This window comes from Euprymna scolopes, chromosome 27, assembly GCF_053919585.1.
Source record: "Euprymna scolopes isolate OS-2025 chromosome 27, ASM5391958v1, whole genome shotgun sequence".
NCBI classification, from domain to species: domain Eukaryota; kingdom Metazoa; phylum Mollusca; class Cephalopoda; order Sepiida; family Sepiolidae; genus Euprymna; species Euprymna scolopes.
Genome location: NC_136508.1, coordinates 85157098 through 85180141, shown reverse-complemented (window position 1 = coordinate 85180141; position 23044 = coordinate 85157098).

The following is a 23044-nucleotide window of genomic DNA, read 5'->3' as shown; positions in this document are numbered from 1 at the left end:
ATTAACCTTTATCCATGAGTGGCTTTTGGAGCTGGATACATGGCGATTCCCTTGTAAAAAATAAATCAGTGAGAAAGAGGGAGATTAAACATTTTTTTTGGTTAATATATATATATATATATATATATATATATATATATATATATATATATATATATATATATATATATATATATAGGTTTTAGTAGCTAGGATGTCATATTGTTCACTCCTCCATTCTTATTAGTGTTTTGGGAAGAGCACGGTTTTTCAGGATTACTTACTTAAAAGACTGACAGGAACAGAGGCTACAATCCACTTTTTCAGAAATTCTGTCAGATTCATAACTTCCGCTTCTTCATCGGGATCAACTTTTAACCCAGAAAACAGCAACTCTCTCTCTCGTTTACTTCAATTAGGCCATTCATTAAAATATTTTTTCAAAAAATGCTCATAACACCATATATATTTCTTTTTTTTAAACTTTCCCTCTTTCCATTATCCCCCCCATTCCGTATAAAAGTGGAAGAAGCTGGCATTTTTGAAAACTGTCCGAATACATTGGACATTGGATGTATAGTTTAAATCTGTCTAGCTTACATGCCATAGTTATATTTTATTATTGCTACTATATATATATATATATATATATATATATATTTGAATTTTTAACCGGTTTCTACACTCATAGCGAACTTAAGCGAGGGAGCTCAGAGATTCGGAATATAGATGGGGATGTAGATATTCAGGAGCACTTCCGTTTTCCAAACCCGAATAATTTATGCCGATTTAAATTCCACTAATATAAGATATATTTGAATAGTAAAAAAGTCTGTTCTAATTGTACCCTTATGAGTGCAGGTAGAGATTCAGGTTATGCTTCTATTCCCTAGAGAAGTTTACATATTAATATATTTTTGACTTTTTATGTAGATTATATATCATGATGAAGATATAAGACTAAATGCACATTCAGCCTGATTAATTTATGCAGGATGAAACATATACGTCTCTCTCTAGATTACTTGCGGTAGTTATATTTTATTATTAGTATATATTATTTATATTTATACTTGCCATAGTAGGAATTAGCAAAATGTGGGATCGGATTTTGCATGCAGAAGTATTTGATGAAACAACAAGTAAGTCAAAGATATTACTTGAAAACAAAAGAAAGTTAAGCAGAGGGAATATGGTGAAGAAAAAGGTGATTACACATGAATGGATAGTCTGGTGGAAGATAAAAAATCCAGTGACGGTAAAATCCAAATGTAAAACTTCAAGAAAGTTAAAAGAATTTCCATTTGTACAAGTAAAATCCAAGGAAATCCCGTAATTGGAAGAAGATGGTCCATAATAATCCAAAGGCAGAAATCCATGGAATAATTCATAAAAATGTGTACAAGGAAAAAAGAAAAGATTCCAATAATATTAATAACAGAAAAATAAAATATGCTTTTCACTCTAATTCCGAGACATAAATATAAATAAGAAAGATCAGGGAAGAGAAAGAGGAGAGAGAGAAAAAAAATGATGACAAAGGTAAATATAAAATATAAAATAAAGGGAAACGAAAGTTATATATATATATATATATATATATATATATATATATATATATATATATATATATAAATAAAATTTACAATTAAATTTACCAAAATGATGGTAAAATTAAAGCATAATATAAATATTAAAGAATTAATATTTATAAATTTATCTCAGCCAGATGTAAAAGCTCGATAAAACCAAATAGGAGATAGAGCTTATAATACGAGCAAACAGTTAATAAACATGTTAAAAAACACTTTGAAAAAGAGTTAAAAACATATTTAATCTGAAAAGGAAACTTTTCATTGATCGGACTCCACGTCGTTTGGTTAAGAAAAGTAGAAGACGCTGTACGTACCCGGCAACTCCGAATGTGCTGGCCAATGTCGTCGTCGTCGGAAGAAAGAAAGTTCGCTCAGAAGGTTGATATGTTGTCACTCACGGCAAGAGGAGAAGGAAGAAGAAAACAAGCAAACAGAATCCTCACTCGCTGTTATAGCGATGAAGGTAAAATGATGTTCAATGGATATATTTCAAAACAATTTCAGTTAATAATTCAGATCAGAGTATAATTCAAATAAAAAAAACAGTAAAAGAACAACAGAAAATAAAATAAAAACGTGCGTACCAACGTGATCGTCAACAAACTTGTCCTTTTTTTCTTTCTGTTTTCCCCTTTTCTAACGTAGGTTGCCGTTTCGGAATACTACGCCGTTCCTTCGTCCGGTTTTTTCTTTTATTCCAAGAAAGAGGTTTTACGGATATTTTCACTTGGAAATTACTTCATTTATACCACATCTGTGGAACTGGTCTGCTTTGCTGTCCAAGCTTCATAATTTATTCCGGCTATCTGTAAGACAGAACTTGGCGGAGATTTCTGACGCCATTGACTGCTAGAACTCACCTCGACTGACTTTCTGCAGAAAAAACAGCTCTTCACTGCAATTTATCCTCTCCCCTCCATCGTCTAATCAACGCGTATCACATCAACTCATGTAGAAGCAGGTTTGTCAATCGTACATGCCGGACCGACTGACGCAGTTCAGGTTTTCCCCGATGACACGCGATGATAGCATGTCCTGGGTTTTAGTCAGGGTCGAGTTAATTCTCGGGTTTTGACGATTTCCTTTTCTTTTTTTTGACGAAAAAACATAATAATTTAAAAATAATCCTTTCATTCGAATCTCAAAGCGACTAACCCTACAGCATCCGATACTTTCATTTAATGACCGCGATCAAATGCTCAACTCCCTCTGAGTTGACATTTTTTGTTCTCAATCGAAATTATATTCCCCTTTTTGCACAGAGACAAATCTTAAATAATAATTAAAAAATAATTAAAAAATAATATCCAACCAAAATAATCGATTATCAAAGGCACGCTCGTCCCTGTCAGTGCGTTCAAATCTATTACTCAAATCATAAACGACTGGCCTTGAACTCTTTGCGCAGAATTAAATCTTGGAACTAAACAACCATTATTTGTCATTCTTGCTGGTAAGTAAATTTAATCCCATTACATAACTTCCAAACACACGCATCAACTGAAATTCCAAAGCAAATCAACGCCTCCCCCCCCTGCCCGGAAATATCTTAAACCAAACAATAATTCCACGTCATTTTCGCATAGATATTGCGTCACTTTATTATTTAGCCAAACACACACTCGCACACCAGTCCTCATAATAACTAGTTGGCACATTGCTAATGTTAATCGGTACTCGTAGATATTATGGCAACTAGCTTGGCCTAGGGCTGAATTTATCGGGACTAGTCATATATAGGGAGCATTGGGGGTCTGCTCAAGCAATAGCGTTACGTATATATGTATTCGCATAGGAAAATCTAGCTTTACCTGGAACTGCATGAGAAAATCTATGTGTCTTTGACGAAGGTGTAATTAAAGTAATTATAATTAAATTGTATTTTTTAATTGATAGTTTCTAATATTCCTAAGGCACACCCAACTTTTCCCATTCATCGATGATTTTTTACTGGATTTACTTGCTGCAAGCCATAACTCATTAATAACGGTTCTTTTTTTAGTTTTTAATTTGCAGAAATATACTCACCAACGTACAGAGCTACGACATATAATGCCAGGGCTAATTTGATGGCGCGTATTATTACGACAAAAGGGGAAATATCGTCTGGTTTAATTACGATTCCTTTATTCTACTCCGATAAAGAAGAAAAGGAATTTTGGGTATATACTCTTACCAAGGATAATAGTGAATAGTGACTGCGAAAAACCGATACTGGTGTATGTTTGAACTTAAAAGAGACAGTTGGAATCACGGAATCAGCTATGTCGGGTTCAAATTCACTCTGAAGCGCAGAAATTAGGAACGAGTGATTTCTGGAAAATCTACAATAGTGTAGTAAATAATGAGCAATCAACAAATCCTCCACTATCTAACTGCACGCCAGTTTGCCTAAAATTCTACTTTGGACCCGGCAAACCACTCTATCCCTGATTTTCCTTTGCGGACAGAAACCACACTAGATGCTCTGAAAATCACCCCTTCTCAAGTTCATGATATCATAAAAATCTAAACATCTCAAAGCATATGAACCTGATCTCATCCCGGCTATATTATTAAAGAAATGCTCAGCTGAGGTTGCGCCACTTCCCTTCAAACTCTTCAACAAATGCCTTAACGAATCAGGCTTTCCTGATTGCTTGAAAACTGCTTCTGTGGCATTAGATCACAAGAATTCTGGCGAAAGAACTGACCCATTAAATTATCGCCCCCATTAGCCTTCTCCCTCTTTTCGCCATCTGAGTCTATAGTTAAGCTCTTGTCCACCACCTTACAGTTGCTAAACTTCTGTCCGACCATCATTTAGGCAAGCCCGTTCTACTGTAGATATTCTAACTGTAATCTCTGAAGTAGCATAATGAGCAGAGAATGTAACCCCCATCGTAAGTGGTATAGAATCGTCTGTGATATGAACACGCGCATAAAAAATCACGATATGCGTGGGATGCGTAATTTGCACAGCTGTAAAATACATATTTGGGTATCTTTGGCCGAAGATTGTTGCTAGTATGACACTACCCCTACTGTAAAATATCATCCTTGGGAGGGTAGCATCAGGATCACGGAATAGATACTATATAACTTCCCTATAAAAGAAAGAAGGTAATATTAAGGAGGATAATATCGTGACGAACGAACATATACTACACTTCCCCTCAAGGGAGGCGGTAATGATTTTTATAATAATGTTAATTCTATTTGCTCGTTTCTGTTCGTAAAATATTTATGTTTTAACTTCTGTTAGTTTTCAAGTACTCTCTTCATAACGTTATATCTTTTGTTATTTACTAAAGTTACAGTAAATCAACACTTTTGAGTTTTACAACAATGTTGTCACACGAAAAAGGAGTTCTACAGTATATGGACTGAATATTGTTTCAGCCGTTCACATACCATTACCGCGTCGTACCAAAATGTGATCATTACAATAAGATATCGTGCATTTTTGTAATTACAAATTTAAAACGTGAAAGCATCTAACTTACAACTATCTGTCATTTTTTTAAAAATCCAGAACAATTACAGAAAAATACAGAGTTCTGGGCCATTGTCGACTATCACAACGGACTTAAGATTAGTGTTGGAGCTAATAAAAGATAGTTGTGAAAATGGCTACATTATAGTACTCATTCGTAATTTTTGAAAAATTGGATATTTACCGACAGATAACTCACTAGTACTTTAATGAGCGGAACATACGTTCCCTATGATGAACAGCATAGGATCGTCAGAGTTTTGCACGGATACCTTGAAATTCACATGCGGGACAATTGGTTTAGCGACTATGCCAACGACCATGAAAACAGGGAGGATTGCAAGAGACCACGAAATGATCACCGATAATGACAACGACTGATTTTGAATATGTGTTTATGATTTTTGACAAGTTTCAACCTGCTTTCTTTTTACACCTTTATACACATTTCCAACATTTTTTTAATATCCTATTATAAATTTTCGCACTGTGTGTGTGTGTGTGTGTGTGTGTGTGTGACGCGTTTTGTCTCAGCCTACAAGCAATTCACTCAGGCAAGTTAAGTACCGAAATGAAGCTTATGACCCAGCGGATGTTTTAGTGATATTTATGTCCATGTTTTGTGTATGGAAATGCAAAAAAAAAAATGCAAAAAAAAAAAAAATAAAATAAAAAAAAATAAAAAAATAAATAAATAAATAAATAAAATAAAGATTTACTAAACAACATTTTATTTACTGGATACTTTTCCGGTATTCACCGGAAGTTATTATCTCCCTCAGTTAATTCAATTTACTGAGTGTGTGTGTGTGTGTGTGTGTGACGCGGTTTGTCTCAGCCTACAGGCAATCCACCCAGGCAAATTAGGTAGCGAAATGGAGCTTATGACCCAGCGGATGTTTTATGGAAACGCAAAAAAAAAAAAATAAAATAAAATAAAAAATAAAATAAATAAAAAATAAAGATTTACCAAACAACGTTTTATTTACTGGATATTTTTCCGGTACAAAGACTCAAGTTTTCCCAGCTGGGCAAACATGGGGCTTGTGTTAAATAAAAACTAAAGCTGATGTAAAGTAATAATGAAAATACTAAAATAAGAAACTGTTGAAATTAAAATTGAAATTAAAATTGAAATTAAAATTGAAGCGATCACCAAAGAATGGAATTAAAAAAAACAAAAAAAAACAAAAAAAAAAACAAAGAACAAAAACAAAACAAAGCAAAAAACACACACGAAAAAAACAAACAAACAAAAAACATTTAAACCGAAAGTGCAGCAAGACATTATTTATTTACAGTGTACACTTAGACTGTCGCCTTGCTCGGCGTTCTGTTAATTTGATCGCCGCGTTGATAAAGAAAAAGACGAGATTCGCGTAATCAGCTACTAGATTTGAACGTGAGTGCATGGCAGCCACTGTGATTTATTTGAAAGATTGAATACTTTTTAACAGCTTAACTTCATTGAAGTCAGTTATTTATTTATTCATTTATTTAACTATTTTACTGTTTATTTTTTTGCCAGGAATTTAGTCAAATTTTGTATATAATTAGAACACATAAAACTTTAATAAGAATACAAGACGAACCTGAGAATTGTCAACAGACTTAGACTAAAGGTTCGAACGATACAAAAAAAAAAAAAAAAAAATCAAAAACAAAAACAAACAAAACAAACAAACAAAACAACTTAAGCGGTTTAACCTCGTACAGTTTATTAAATGCCACCATTAATCTATAATATTTCTAATCTAGATTTATTGTTGTGCAATTCAGTGGAATAGTGTAGTAATTGATTCTTACTCCTTCTTTTCAGAGATAGTCTTAGATTTGTTCGGTTGTTATGAGACTATTCTTCCAAGTATTACCGCCTCCCTTGAGGGGAAGTGTAGTATATGTTCGTTCGTCACGATATTATCCTCCTTGATATTACCTTCTTTCTTTTATAGTATCTATTCTGTGATCCTGATGCTATCCTCCAAAGGTTGACATTTTACAGTAGATGTAGTGTTATACTAGCAACAATCTCCGACCAAAGGCCACATAATTTTGCTAGTATACATCGTTTACATACCATATAAAATAGCAGATTTCAGTTATAGAAAATTAAGTAGATTATTTAATTCTTTCTACACAAATTGATATGTTGGTTAAGTATATGCTATAAAGAAATTTCTTCATACGCAAAGCGAAACAATTAATTTGTTCATAAGAAAGGAATAGGCAGAGTTCACATTGCCAAGGCAATATATTTTTTAAAGATGTCAATAGTAAAGTTCACATATCATGCACGTCTAAATAATTTTCAATTGGATACGTGTTTTATAAATTTAACAGGAAAAACTGCATCAATACTTTTAAGAAGAGTAAAAACAGACCTTAGTTTTATTTTCGGCAGCATCGTAATTCTCGTTTTCCTTGGTCCTTTAGTCCTAATATTCCATGAGCAATGTTTCTGACAGAGGGGAAAGAATTGCTATTTTGAGGGTTGGAATCTATTCATCTTACACATTTTTTTTTGATTTTGACCATGAAGTAATATTTCGTTAGCTTTTCACATCAAGTGGTTTCATGCCTTCTCTGGTACCAAAAAGAAAACAAAAAAACAAAAACAAAAACAAAAACAAAAAAACAAAACAAAACAAAACAAAACAAACAAACAAAACATTAATCCTAAGTTAACTTTTTTCTTATGAAAATACTAAGTAGTGTTTGCCTTCTCCACGAAATTTCGCAAATATTTGTCTTCTTACTTGCTATAAAGCGGTAGAAGCTAAGTAAAGATGGACTTTGAAATGTACATGTATTTACCAATGCCGTTCAAGAAGCGGGTATAAACTAATCAAATAAAGTCAATGTAAAAAATGCGAAAAAATCCATTGTTAAAAAAAGGATAAAATATTTTGAAGAAGTCAGATGGAAATGCTTTAACTTATATGCTAACTATTGACTGAATAATATGTGATGTTTAGTTTGTTTCGGAAGTCAGAATTTTCTAGAAACACATCCAACTGAATTTTTTCTTATATATCAAATCAGTTTTAATGTTTACGTTGCATATACAACCTTGTGTCATACATGCGGTTACAAAATTACCGTCTTTATTTACTTACCTTCAACGGGGAAAAGTTAGACGGTTTTAATGTGGTGAAAATTCAGCTACCCCGAAAAGGTCACTTTATATTGGGACAAAAATAAAAATTAGGTACTTATGCATTTATGTTACTGTACTATTTTTACAAATAGTATTTTCTAGTTAAATTCAAGTTTTACGATATCTTTTTTATTAAATGTTTAGGGGAAGGTACAGAATAATTACAAAACACCCTCCCCTTCCTCATGTTAAGAATAGCTTTCTAAATAATAACGTTATTATTTCATCACTGAAACATAAATGCATAAATACCAAAATATTTCTTAAGTGAGTGAGCGAAGGGTATTATCAGAACAGATACTACACTTTTCTCCTACCCAAAAGACCTATTTGGTAATGATTATACATATTATCAGAACAGATACTACACTTTTCTCCTACCCAAAAGGCCTATTTGGTAATAATTATACGTATTATCAGAACAGATACTACACTTTTCTCCTACCCAAAAGACCTATTTGGTAATGATTATACGTATTATCAGAACAGATACTACACTTTTCTCCTACCCCAAAAGACCTATTTGGTAATGATTATACGTATTATCAGAACAGATACTACACTTTTCTCCTACCCCAAAAGACCTATTTGGTAATGATTATACGTATTATCAGAACAGATACTACACTTTTCTCCGACCCAAAAGACCTATTTGGTAATGATTATACGTATTATCAGAACAGATACTACACTTTTCTCCTACCCAAAAGACCTATTTGGTAATGATTATACGTATTATCAGAACAAATACTACACTTTTCTCCTACCCAAAAGACCTATTTGGTAATGATTATACATGCCTTAGTTGTCGGTCGTTCAACTTATATGCACTTTTTCCGTGATTCACTTAGACTGAGAAAGTGCCTGTCCCGTAATTAAAGCTTTTTATTCATACTTTCCAAAAAGAATAACTCGACACAAAACTGACAGAAGACAGCAAAAATAATTATAGAACGGAGAAAGATCGAAATCATATATAACTAGTTATATCTTATCAGCCCATGCTATTTCATCTCTTACGCCTTAAACCCTTCCAAACAGACTTCCTTTGTATCTTTGAACCATGTGACGTCATATCCGTTTTTATTCATTTTTACAGTCAAAGTTATTTTTAAACAGGGTTTCAGTAATTTTATCTGAGCAAACCACTCGATAGTTCAATTTCGTGTTATTCCCAACTAACTCAATAAATATTATCCGTTCAATTTCCTAAATTTATTTCGTATTTGAAACCTTACACAAACGGACGTGAAAGGATTTTCTATATTTTCACCGTTGTGACGAATTGAATGAGTGTAAGGAAAAGTTGCGATCTATCCTCTGTTTAGAAAAAGACACAAAGTCATTTGCTTGATCAATATGGATGAAAAATTGTATTTCACAGCAATGCGATTGATTGAGGGCTTCATCTTGAACGAACATATACTACACCATCATTTTCGAAAGAGGACGTAACACCCGAAAGGATGATATGACAAAAAACACATTACTTTTACAAAATGGAGGAAATGTCTGTGAGGATCCCTCTAAGAAAAAGAATGTGGTCTCATCGCAACAGAACAGATAATACACAATCTTCTCATAATGAGAAAAAATATATACGGGGAAAATGGAAAAATATGGCGAAAATATACAACATTACCTTCCATCCCTTAAAAGAGCATCGTTTGGAGTATCATGACATAATATTATTCACTTACCGTCAACTGAATCCCTAGTATCTAAGGAATGTTGCCCTTTATCAGATCTTATTGGGGTAATATTGAAGTGTGATTCTCTCACTCGTCTGACCTCAACGTTGATTGTCAAACGAAACCTTTTGCCAATCGAAAAAACAAAAACAAAAAAAAAAAAGCTAAGTGATAAAGGTGCTTTCAGCCGTGTTTTTCCCTCGACACCAAAGCTAACAGAGTCTGTGCTATTGTTGAGATGCCTTGTTTCCTATTGACTGAGTTCTGTCTTTGTGCAACAGAGTGCAGCCGCGTGTATGGCGGCTATATGCAAATACCGAGCCGTGTGCAAAACAGCATCCCAGTTAAGAAAAAGAAAAATACTATAAGAGAGAAGGACGGTCGAGTTCGAGAGGTCAGAAGTCAGAGGTCAGAGAGAAGAAGTACGTGACGGTTTATTCAGGAAATTACACAGAAATAAATGACGTTGTTACAACTCGAAAAAGTAAATTGAGTTTATATATTCCTGTGCAGTTCTAGGAGGTCCACCCTCCTAGACTTTGCCTTCTCCTGTTGAAAAGTTGAGAGATTATTACTAATCGCCCGAGGCACCCCTAAGGCTAATGTCGACTGGGCTGCAAAGGCATTTTTGCAGGCCAGAAAAGTTATCATTTAGGGCGTTGGCTTTTCAAATCTCGCTTTTAGACTTTTGTACCACATCATCCACCGTGATGATTGATAAATTTGAAGTTTCACAGAAATGAAAATCATAGAAGGAACAATGAAAAAAAACAAACAAAATAGCTAACATAAGCAAAGAAAAAGAAAAAGAAAAAGTAAAAGAAAATAGAACACTTAAAAAACGCAATCATATGAAATTCTTTGTTTAATCCTACTAGAGTAAACTTTTAAAAAGATTCCTTTCAAAAGATACTGTTAAAAATATTGTAAATCATTTCTAACTAGCCTGGGGGCTCGGCGTTGCCCGGGTCTTTCGAGGTGTGGGTTGAGCAAGAAAAAAAAAATGGTAACAAGCAGGCAGGCTCGAACCCGTTACACGAAGGCGGAAAAGAAAGTGAAAGAAAATTTGACGCCTTACTGCTACTCCATGACGCGATCGGAAGTTCGAAATGTTAAAATTAGAAAAAGTCAATCAACCGATACGATAACTTACAAAAATGTCTCACAAAAAATCGACTCCTCCTTATAGAAAACTGCCCAGTTGAAGGTGAAGGAATTAATGTTTTTAGCCATTTTTTCAATATTTGTTGTCCGAGATGTTGAGCTTCAAAATGAGACTAATCTCGTGAAAATCCCTCGCCCATATCGAAAGTTTTAGGCAGACGTACATACATACATACATACATACATACATACATACATACAGGTGAGATTTATATTATAGACTAACCTGGGTGCCCGGCATTTCCAGGTGTTTGTAGGTGTTTGTTGACAAAAAAAAGTTCTAGTAGGAAAGCAGGCTCGAATCCATGACGCGAAGGCGGAAAAGAAAGTGGGGGGGGGGTGTTTAAGGATGTTGGTTGATCCAAAAAATAAATAAATAAATAAATAAATAAAAATAAAACGAAGGAAAATTGCGAGCGTAAAAAAGGGTAGTATGCAGGCAAACTCTAACCTGTAGTGAAGAAGGAAAAGAAAGTGAAATAAAAAAAAAAACGTGACGTGAGTTGTTGTGTCCATAGCCAACCCGTAGTGACGTAGGTTTTAATTAAGGCTAGACAATTGAAAAGAGGCGATGGCTTTCGAAAATATCAACAAAAAAAGCGACCCCTCCCTGTAGAAAAGTGCCCAGTTGAGGGTAAAGGAATTAATGTTTTGGCCAACTTTTCGATTGTCGTCTGAAGGGTTGATCTTCAAAATGCTACCAATCTTGTGAAAATCCGCCGCCTCTGTCGAAAGTTTTTGCGAGACATACATACATATGTACATACATACATACATACATACATTTAAACAGATTTTTGCCCTTTATATTATAGAAGATAGCAAAATTGCATTTTCCGCAACTTTGTTTTGTTTATATGTTTTCTTTCTTGCACTTTAATTCTTAAAACATTTTTTTATTCGGTAAATAATTTCATTTAATGCGTCTTACATAAATTGTTTATTTTCTTGATTAAATCTTTTTTTTGGTATACGAGTTATTTAAGTTGAATTAATCTGATCTTTTTACTGGAATAATTAAACAATACTAAATATGTAGTGTAACTTGAAGATGACATTGTCCGTCTATCATAAGCGCGTTTCGTTTATTGTTGAGAAGAGCTACTTATTTTACTTTCATCCAAAGTATACACAGCCTGTGGTAGTTGTAATGGATAATTCTAACGTTTAATGTCGCTGTTTCCTTTCTTCTTAGGCAATATTTTAATTTTCATACCACGTTATGATCATAATGCCACTTTTTAAAATGGGATCGTCCGATCGCTAAAGTTACACACACACACACACACACACACACACACACACACACACACACACACACACACACACAAAATGAAATTCTATTTGGTATCGCTGTTTGTTGAGCATCATCCACAATGATGTAGTTGGCATTCATTTCTCGGATATCTTTATATTAAGAATTCTTTCTAGAAGAATATTGGGTACTTACTGAAGGGACCACGTGAAAGTTGGAAACGCCCCTAAATGAAAATGTTTCTGTGGAATGAATAGGATTCGAACTTGACATATCCAAGTTGCCAATTGTATCGTCAACAACTTACCACCGTCATCTCCCTAATGCTACTGTTGTGTGAATGCTGTGTTTCTTTGTCTTCTGCTAGAATATCAATTATTTTAAAAAATGAAACAATAATATCTGTTAATATCTGTTCTGTTAAAAAATGGTGCGATAATCTCGTGAGGTTTGACTTTGCGCCGGGCTTCCATAGAATAGAAATGTGTCATAAAGTCTTGTATGGATTTTGGAGATAGACCCACATAACCAGATCTATTTTGAAATTACTTTAACTTACATAAGTATGTTTCAGTTTAACTACAATAATATCGTTGGGCCTGCAATCGCACTCGACACCCAAAGAAAGCACGGTAGCAATATACAACAGATGAAGTATACAACTGGAGTTTCCACGGGAGGCGCTAGTCTATATAAATAATATGCTTAGGTAATTTTAGGTAATAACAAACGTTGCTCCTTTTTGAAAGATGGGATATTTTTTACAAGGGAGTTAAAAGCCAGTCGAGGATAAGCAAAGTTAATGAATGTAAGATGGTCGTTAATGGTGTAGATTGGGTAGAATTTGATTATTTATGGGGATGGCTCAACAAGAATTTGTTTACATTGGATTTGAAGGGATACTTTGTTGCATTCAACCGAGAAACAGGCCAGCGGAACAGTATTCCACAGGAAGTTAGTTTTAGGAAAGAAGCTTAGTTCATGGAATCTGCGTTTAGATTTAGGCACGAGAGAGAGAGAGAGAGAGAGAGAGAGAGAGGGGGAGAGAGAGAAAGGGAGGAAGAGAGAAAGAGAGAGAGAGAGAGAGAGTGGGGTAAATTGTTAATAGTGGAATAGCTGGTCGAGTGTTTTTATGAAAGTTTGACAAAGGGATACCACATATTGGAATTGAGACGAGCACTTGCCATGAAAATAACGATAGAGCAAAGACAGGATGGCAACGTTTCCTCTTTTGCTCTTTTGTAAGAAAGAGAAAAGGTTTTGAAGCCCGTTTTGAACTCTATCATAGTAAGATCGCCCGATCGTCGAAGATTGATTCATCTTCTCTATCTCTTCTCTATATAAATAAAATGAACTAATTTTTTCCCTCTGAGTTTGACTTTAATAGGATTAAAACTCGAGATATTTCATGCAAATGTAATACGCACAAACTGCAGCACATTATCTGAGGTGTGCTATAGGCCTATTACCTCTACACTTGCTCGATAATCGTACATTCCTATATTTTTTCTGGTGAGAGTTCACTGCCAAAATCTGTAAGAATCAATGGAAGTTGTAAAATCTTTTCTCTCTATTTAATTCCTCCTTACCTTGCTCCCCATTTACACCGCCGCTTCATCGTTCACGAACGACTAATACGAACGCACACCGATTACGGGTTTTGTGGTTGCATAAAAAAAACTGAAATGCTTCCTATTGCGGGAAACTCACCACGCCTAATTATACATTGCTTATTTACAATTTATTTCGAAACATTATTACACCAAGACAACAAAAAACAAACGATTATCTCCTTTTCTTGGTGATTCCTTTTCTTTTTTTATTCATTACCATATAATATATAATTTCCTTTTCCTTTAGATTCGTTTCGTTCGATGTTTTCTTTTTCCATTTACGTTTCTCCTATTACAGAGTTAAGGATTAATTTTACGGTTAGCGCATTACAAAATGTAAGATGTCAAATTTTCACTTAAAGCTATTACGCAGATATCAATCTCGATTAGTAACAAATCGTTTTATGTGTGCTTTAAAATAGTCACCGACTCCGATAGAGAAATACTACATTTAAAAATGTAAACAATGCATTTCTATATGTATCTCTAAAAAAACTCAGTTTACTGCGTTTCGTATGCTTTCGTTTCGTTTCTTTCATGTTCCCATTTTTCAGATTCCATTGCGATTGTAAACATCGTTACGATATAACTCAAAACAAAATTAATTTCACTACTGACGCTTTTCTTAGCACAAAAAAGGTGTTTCCTTTTTGGTAATATTTCCTTCAATATCTTAGGAGTTGACTTTACTAATTATCTTTGAATTATACCAGGAAAACTAATATTTATCTCGAAATGGATTTTCACATTGGATTTATTTAACTTCAAAAATTAACTTAATTGGTAAGCTCGCCGTGCAAAAAAATTCTCATAACTTTTTTTTCTCACGGGTACAAACACTTTCTTCCCTTGGAGAAATTAAGTTTTGTCCTTATTCTTCAAATTCCTATTTCAGTCACGTAAATTAATTAGTGTGAAAGGAGCTTAGGAATTTCTGCATCGAATGATATGCCGGTACATTATTACATTACGACAAAATCATCGTTCACGTTCCACATATCAACTTCTATAGGTTTCCGGGGATGCTGACACAGTTACGGGTTGTCTATTCCGAAAGCATTTCTTAACATGGGGCGGTTTGGGGTGTCTATTCCGAGACCCGTTTAATTGCAAATGTTTCGATTTAATTAATGAGAACGGGACAGTTTTCCATTGAATATTTTCCTTTATTAAAAACAGATAATCACATAACATATTCATCAGGATTTCAACTGGGAGAACGCCATTTGAAAACCCACACAAAACAATGCATTTATTGCAACATAATTGGACAAACACTTAGTGAAAATTTTGCGTAACAAAATTTGAATTTTAATACAACAATTTCGTAATGAAATCAACATCGAATTTTTATAAAATAGTTTTTTCTTTTTTTTTCGTACAAATAAATATTTGGAAACCTTTCTTTGGGAATTAAAGCAACTTCGAAAGGTCAACAACAAATAAAATTACATCATTCTTTCTTTCTTTTCATAACGGGGAAGTGGGTTGTTTTATTTATTTATTTATTTTTGGTTTTAACTGCAATCGTTCTCCACTTAATATTTTTGGTTATTTTTTTCAGGCTTCGGCCATAACTTTCTTTTTTTTCACGTGTACAAACACTTTCTTTTCCTTTGGGGAAATTCAGTTTTGTCCTTAATCTTTCAATTCCTATTTCAGTCACCGTAATTACTTAGTGTGACAGAAGTTTAGTTGTCATTTTTTATGTTTTTTCCAACAAATAAATAATTGGTAACGTTATTTTGAATTAAAGCAACTTTGAAAGGTCAACAACAAATTGATTTAAATGATTGTTTATTTATTTATTTATTTATTTATTTATTTTGTTTTACCGGCAACCGTTCTACACTTTAAATTTTGGGTTATTTATTTCATGCTTCGGACATAGTCTAACCAGGATTTGCACAGAAGGTGCGTGAAATAAAATGGCGTCTCCAATTTCGGCAATAAAGTGTAGAAGCACCGTTATTCTTTGGATTATATTCGTTGGGGGCGAGCACAATTTAAAACAACAAAAAAATAAAACGGAGCGAAATTTAAATATCCCTTCAATTTTTACAACATCAAATCTCCACACTAACGTAATGTACTTGCAATAACCCTTATCCCTGAGTGGCTTCTGGGCCTTGATAAGTGGTGACCACTGTGTAAAAAAAAACGAAAAAATAAGGGGATTTGATTTACTAGGATTTTTATTAGAAGCTGAGCACTTATTAAAATTATTTTACTGTTGAATTTTTCGCATTTTGGTTACATTTGTTAGTTTGCAATCGCTGATAGCCCACTTAAAAAATTGAACACAAGATGAAATTAAAAAGAATGGTACTCATGCAGAATTTGACCCTCCCTGATTCCATTTCATTCCACCGGATTACACCGAGCGTTGTTTAAATGTTAAAACACTAAATCAACATTTTATTTATTTTAGTTTTTGCATAATTAATTAATTAATTAATTAATGATGGGAGTATTTTTCTGTTTATTTTCTTAACAACTGTTGACAAAAATTAATTTGTACATTCTCTTGAAAAAAACCCCAAACTTTTCTCTACTTTCACCTAACTGTTTACAGTGTTCATATAAAGCATTCATCTTTTCTTTTTATAATAAAAATTCCATTTGCAAAAAGAAACATTTATTGCCAATTTACTTTAAAAAAAAGTGGAAGTTTTCCTGAAAAACAACAAAAAAAAAAAACCTTTCCCCTAACAATTTATGGTAAAAAAGGAACCTTTTTTTTGAGGAAAAAAAAATTGCAGAAAATAATTAAAAGTAAATAAACAATACAAAATGCAATTTTTCTTGAGGAATGGGTTCAATTTTAACAAACTGAGCCACAGCAACGCGTGGCCGGGTACAGATGGTTTAAAGAATATTTTACAATTATTTAATGACCAGAAAAGATTATTTTGAAACGATTTAAATTATAACAATAAATTAAATTAAACATTTGAAACCATTCGTTTTTATTTTTAGCTTACAATTATTTGAAGAAAATATTTATTGGTTTAAAAACATATTACTTGTTGAAATACAAATTCGTTCTATTTCTTTTAAAATGTTTTATTGAGAATAGCAATTATTTTTACGTGATAAAAAAGGAGACAATTTTTGCTTAATATTAATTAAAACATACATAAATTATTACAAACAAAATATCGGTAACAGTAAATTATGCACATAAATGAAGATACGAAGCGTGGAATTTCCACGGGTTCTAATAAGTGTCTAAAACAATGCACTAAGGCATTTTATTTTTTAAAAATTTTATTTGAAAGACGCTATAATGTAGTATATGTTCGTACATCACCTTTCACATTAAGGAAATAGAGATCGTCATTTGTGATGAATCAAATGTTTAAGTAAAACATATTTAGCCGCCAATTATTTAACTTCAGACGATCAATATTATTTAAAAAAATTAAATTGTTAAATTTTAAATTTAAAAAGGGCATATTCGTTTGTGCTTATTAAAAAAAAAATTGGCTAAAAATGACATTTATTATTCCAAACATAGGAATGTGCATTATTTGGATTATTCCGACTACGGTTGCCATCTCGGAGAATATTCTCATAACGTTTCGGCCGACGTTATTAACGTGCATCTTATTGAACACTGGAATCTTTACGTTGAACTCTGGGATCGGTATGGAATTTAGAACAGAACGTTCGATTTAATCCACGTAGACAGTTGGCTCTCGTTTCAACAACCATGCTCGGACAAAAGTCTTAAGTAATTAGTAACTGTATTCTTAGTATCGCCTGCACTGATGATTGAACCTTCAACTATCAGAAAACTGTTATTTAGAACTAATTACGACTTAACACTAATATCCGTTACGCCAGAAGTCTTTCGGTCATGGCTGACGAAAAGAGGATAAAGAATCTGTGTGCATTAAAGTTTCGTTCGAAATTCTGTACAGATTCCCGAGTTTTTATTACATTTTTATTACATTTTCACCCCAAACAAGGCAAATTGCCACTTTGGTGTAGGGGGCTACTATCAGGGGCAACAACTACTGGGGTACTATGTAGGGATTTGGGCAGCAAGGTGTCGGTTCACGTTACACTTGAACTTCTGCACGTCAGTATTGTTGGGGAAGCAGGGACCTGGAATGGAATTCCAGAGTCTAGCGGTTCTGGGGAAGAAACTATTGGAGTAAAAAGATCTTTTACATCTAGGGATCTCTACAGTGTGAGGGTGGGATTTAGTAGCCTGTCGGGTTTGTCGAGGGTGCTCACGTCGTGGGGGCACAAGTGATTGCAGTTCGTCAGAGCATTCACCACTAAAATACTTGTAGAAAAGGCAGAGGGATGCAACATTTCGTCGATGGGACAGAGGCTGAAGCTTAGATGCCAGTTCAGGGCCTATCAGGTTTGCGACTCTCTTTTGAACCTTGTCAAGGAGCGAGAGACTACTAGCAGATGCACCAGCCCAGATGTGGCAGCAATACTCCATACATGGGCGAATGGTGGCCTTATAGAGGTACAGGATACTTTCGGGTGTTAGTAGTTTTCTAGCACGGTAGAGAGAGCCCACCTTTCTTGCAGCGGCCCTGGCAATGCCTTCAATGTAATTGTTCCAACTCATGTTTCCTGTAATCGTTAGGCCAAGGAGTTTGAAAGATGGACTCTCAGATAAAGAGTCGTTGGCCATTGCTATGGGTGGTAGAGAGGGTTTCTTGTAATTATTGAATGAAACTAGTTTAGTCTTGGCAGCATTGAACGCGACCAACCACTTTTGTCCCCATTCCACTACAGGTTGGAGGTCTTCCTCTAGTGTTTCTGCCATTTCTTTAGAAATGTGTTCATTCGTCTTCCTGTCGTGCCTGCCATAGAGTGTAGTGTCATCAGCATATGTACCCATCTCAGAGGCAATGTTGTCGGGGAGGTCATTTATGAATATCAGGAACAATAGAGGTCCAAGGATAGAACCCTGGGGAACCCCCGCATTTATATCATATTGTTTAGATGTACGACCGTCGAGGACAACCTGGATTTTTCTCTTATCTAAGAAGGATTTAATTATGTTAAGTATTCTACCAGTGATACCGTATGATCTGATTTTACTGAGGAGACCCTCATGCCATACCCTGTCAAAAGCCTTAGATATATCTAGAGCTACCGCTCTGCCCTCCCCCGCTTTGTCCAGTGAATGGTATATACGTTCAGAGATTACAGTTAGGATGTCTGCTGTAGAACGGGCTTGTCTAAATCCATATTGTTTGTCAGTCAGTAGTTTAGCATCTGTAAGATGATGGACTAGAGCATGGTTAATTATGGTCTCAAATATTTTGGCAAAAGGTGGGAGGAGACTAATGGGGCGATAATTTGATGGGTCTGTCCTTTCGCCAGAATTCTTGAATACTGGTATAACAGAAGCAGTTTTCCAACAGCCCGGAAAGCAAGCTTCATTAAGGCATTTGTTGTAGAGTTTGGAGAGAACTGGAGCTACTTCGGCTGAGCACTTTTTTAATAGCACAGCTGGGATAAGATCGGGTCCACATGCTTTTGAGGTGTCAAAGTTTTTTATGATAGCATGCACCTGAGCAGGGGTGGTTTTCAGATCGTCTAGTGTGGCGTCTGTCCGCATAGGAAAGTCAGGTAGGGGGTGGTTGGAAGGGTCCAGTGTGGAGTTTGAGGCAAACCGACTGGCAAGCATGTTAGCCTTGTCAGTTGCTGAGGAGACAACCTCGTGATTGTTAGTTAGTGGGGGAATTGTTGATTGCCCATTATTTACTACACTGTTGTAGATTTTCAAGAAGTCTCGAGTTCCTAGTTTTTGTGCTTCGATACGCTTTTTAGTGGTTTCCGTAAATTCTCTCTTAGCTGTCGCTATTTCTTTCTTAACGTTATTTCTAGCTTCTATATACTTCAGTCTGTTTGAACTGGACTGATGTCGGTTAAACCTACGGTATGCATGCTGCTTTTGAGCAATGGCAGTTGCACAAGTCGACGTAAACCATAGGGGAGAGTGGGGCTTACTATAAAATTTCCGCATGGGAACATGCGCTTCGATTGCAGTTTTGAACCAGTCAGTGGTCTCGTTTGCACATTGTTCAGCAGGGAGAGAGAAAATATTTTTCCATGGAGCATCTCTAATTAGTTCCCTGATGGCTTCCCAGTCAGCCTTATTATAATATCTCGTTGTTTTGAGCACTGGCTCTTCAGTTATACATAAAGATTCCCGAGTTCAATAAGATGCACTTGAAGAAGGTCGGAGATTACATCGACCGAAACGTTGTAAGAATAACACTCAAAATAATGCACAGTAATCCGAACAATCCAAATAATATGAATTACTAATCGTTATCTAAAAATTCCGAACATTATTATGAAATAATGCAGATTGATGTGGAAAGCATTAATTTTACGCATCATTATTATTCGCGTTATCATTCATATTTTAGCCATACTTTATGATTGCCAATTTAAGTGGACAAACATCGGCATCACAATTCTTTCTGCGACTGACATTTATCGGCGTTAGAATATTTAATATTTCATCTATTCTACAGAGATTGATTTTGCACATTTGTCTTTCAATAGTTTTTGCGACTTTCCATATTTATTGATATTTTCGTATCAGTTAAATTGTTTTCCTAGTAATATCGCTGAAGCCGAGCACACGGATTAAACACACGACCTTTATATTTATTCAGAATGTTCTTTTAAACAAAATCACAACATCAATGGTTTTAAGATTGAGATCTTTGTAATGGACGGTTGACTTCCTTGAAAATATTTAAAAACAGCTGTACCAGGCTATGCATTGCTGTGGCTCAGTTAATAGCCGAAATCATCTGTTAAATTAAAAATGCGAAATATGAAACGCTGTGCATATGAAATGAAACACGCGTCCCGACTATTGAAAAAGAATCGTTCATTAAACTGGAATTTGCATACAAATAACGAAATAAATCAATATAATCGATTTTTTTTGTGTTGTAAATTTGAAACTACTTTTTTGAATAAATGCTATGCATAGAAAAACTAAAAAAATTAAAATGATTAAAATAAATACTATTTTACAAAAAGTAAAATTTAAATTTAACTAATGAACGAATGTAGTCAAAACTCCTTTTTCTTTGTAATGTTTTATTTGTCATGATCAACTTCTTGTTAAATGCAAAATGTTTCGGTAAAAAAACAAAAAACAACAACAACAACAGTTGATTGTATTTATTTATTTTATTAGTCGGAAAAAACAAACATTTATGTGCAAAAAATGTTTGCGTACGTAAGTGTCCAAGAGCGACTATTTGTTGGCCCTATAGTGACTAAAAACACTATAAATTTAATCAGATAGGTAGAAGAATGACTTATCTGGCCTTTGATAACATTTGTTTGTATATATTCAAGTTTTTTTACCACTTCTTTGCATGTAATAAATAGTCGGCAAAAAGATGAGAAAAAGCAACAACAACAACAACAAAATGATTTACAACGCTCCACCCAAAAAAAAAACCCAAAACAACAATCGATTTTATTTATTTAAAATCCATATTAATGAACGATTCTCTTTCAGTAGCCGTAACATGTGTTTCGTTTGATTTGCCCGACAACGTAATTATTTTTTAGTTAAGACGCACGCTAAACCGAACACACGCACACAGGCACACTTATGCACAAACTGTAACAAGCGTTACGCGCATTGAGAGAGTAAGAGAGAGAGAGAGAGAGAGAGCGAGAAAGAGAAGGAGAGAGAAAGAGAGAAAGAGCCCTTAGCACACAGAAAAATAGGTAGCAGCAATATGTAAACTACAAAGCAAGTTTTAGTGATTTGTAGCGTACGCACACACACACACACACACACACACAAACAAACAAACACAAGCACACACAAGCAACTGTAATAATCTAAGCATTTAATAGACTTGAAGCCATGCAGAAGAATATGTCTGTTAGTGACGCCATGTTGTATTTTCTAATAACCGTTCGTTTATATAGGGAAGAATCGAATTTCGGAATATCAGAATGTCTAAAGCTTAGCCAATCAGAATGGACAGAATATGGCTAGGAAGCAATTCTTATTTATGAATAGGAAAAGGTAAAGTTTATGTTATGCCTGTGCATTTATGATTCAGTTACGATGGGTGTAACCACATTATCTGTTGAAAGTGTAGATTTCCTCCCAGTGTTGACTGGTAGTGGTGGTAGGAGAACTAAATGTCTAGACGGGAAAATAGGAACTCCTTCATCTAAAGATGTTGCGATTGTAAGTTACATAAGATAGTGGCTAATACTAATAGTCTAGACATATTAAATTTGTATGTAGCATCTGTTGTTGCAAACCTGTGGTACTTTGGTCCAGAGGGGAATTTCTGCAATCATCTTTCTATATAAGAGTTGAAGTTACTTTAATGAAAAACACGCCGTTTTATGTTTATATTATCTTACAATTTTGCAGAATCATTTAGTTGTAAATAAATCACCGGTTAAACAACTTATAAAATTGCTAAACTTCATCCATTATAATGTAATCGATTTTCAAGTAATGATGTATATTTCATACTAAAAAACATTAAATTTTATCTGCCTTCGTTCTCTTTCATTCTCTATCACCGAGTTTTCCCTTTTCTCTCTTTCTCCCACCACTCCCCCTCACTCTTCGTCCCTTTGTTCTCACTTTCAGCCTTTCACTCCATGCTCTATCTCTTGTAATCATTTCCACTACTTTTGTTAATATCCGCCTAATTACGCCACCCGCTATATATATATGATCACCTGTGCACGACGCCTTGTGTTTTATATGAACCAATGTATACGGTTAGAAACAGGCCAGTCAGTAAGCAAGATAACAAGTGTGATGTAAAGGTGTCGTTACATTTTAACACTCGGATCCAACACGTTGCACGCAAAGATAGTCACAAAGCAACAACAACAAACAAGGGAAATTTGACTCAGCTTTTTTAAGTTGAAATAAAAGGGATTTATTCATGGTGCTTTCCAAACAACGTATTGCATCTTGTTTTAAAAGTCTCTTAGTTCGTCATGTAGTTTACAAAACTCTGCCGCGTCAAACACGTGCTTTTTCTTCTCTTGTGTCGACATGTCTGCTCTATTCCAATCGCCGACACAAGTGTCTTTTTAATCGCTGCTTTTCTTTCCG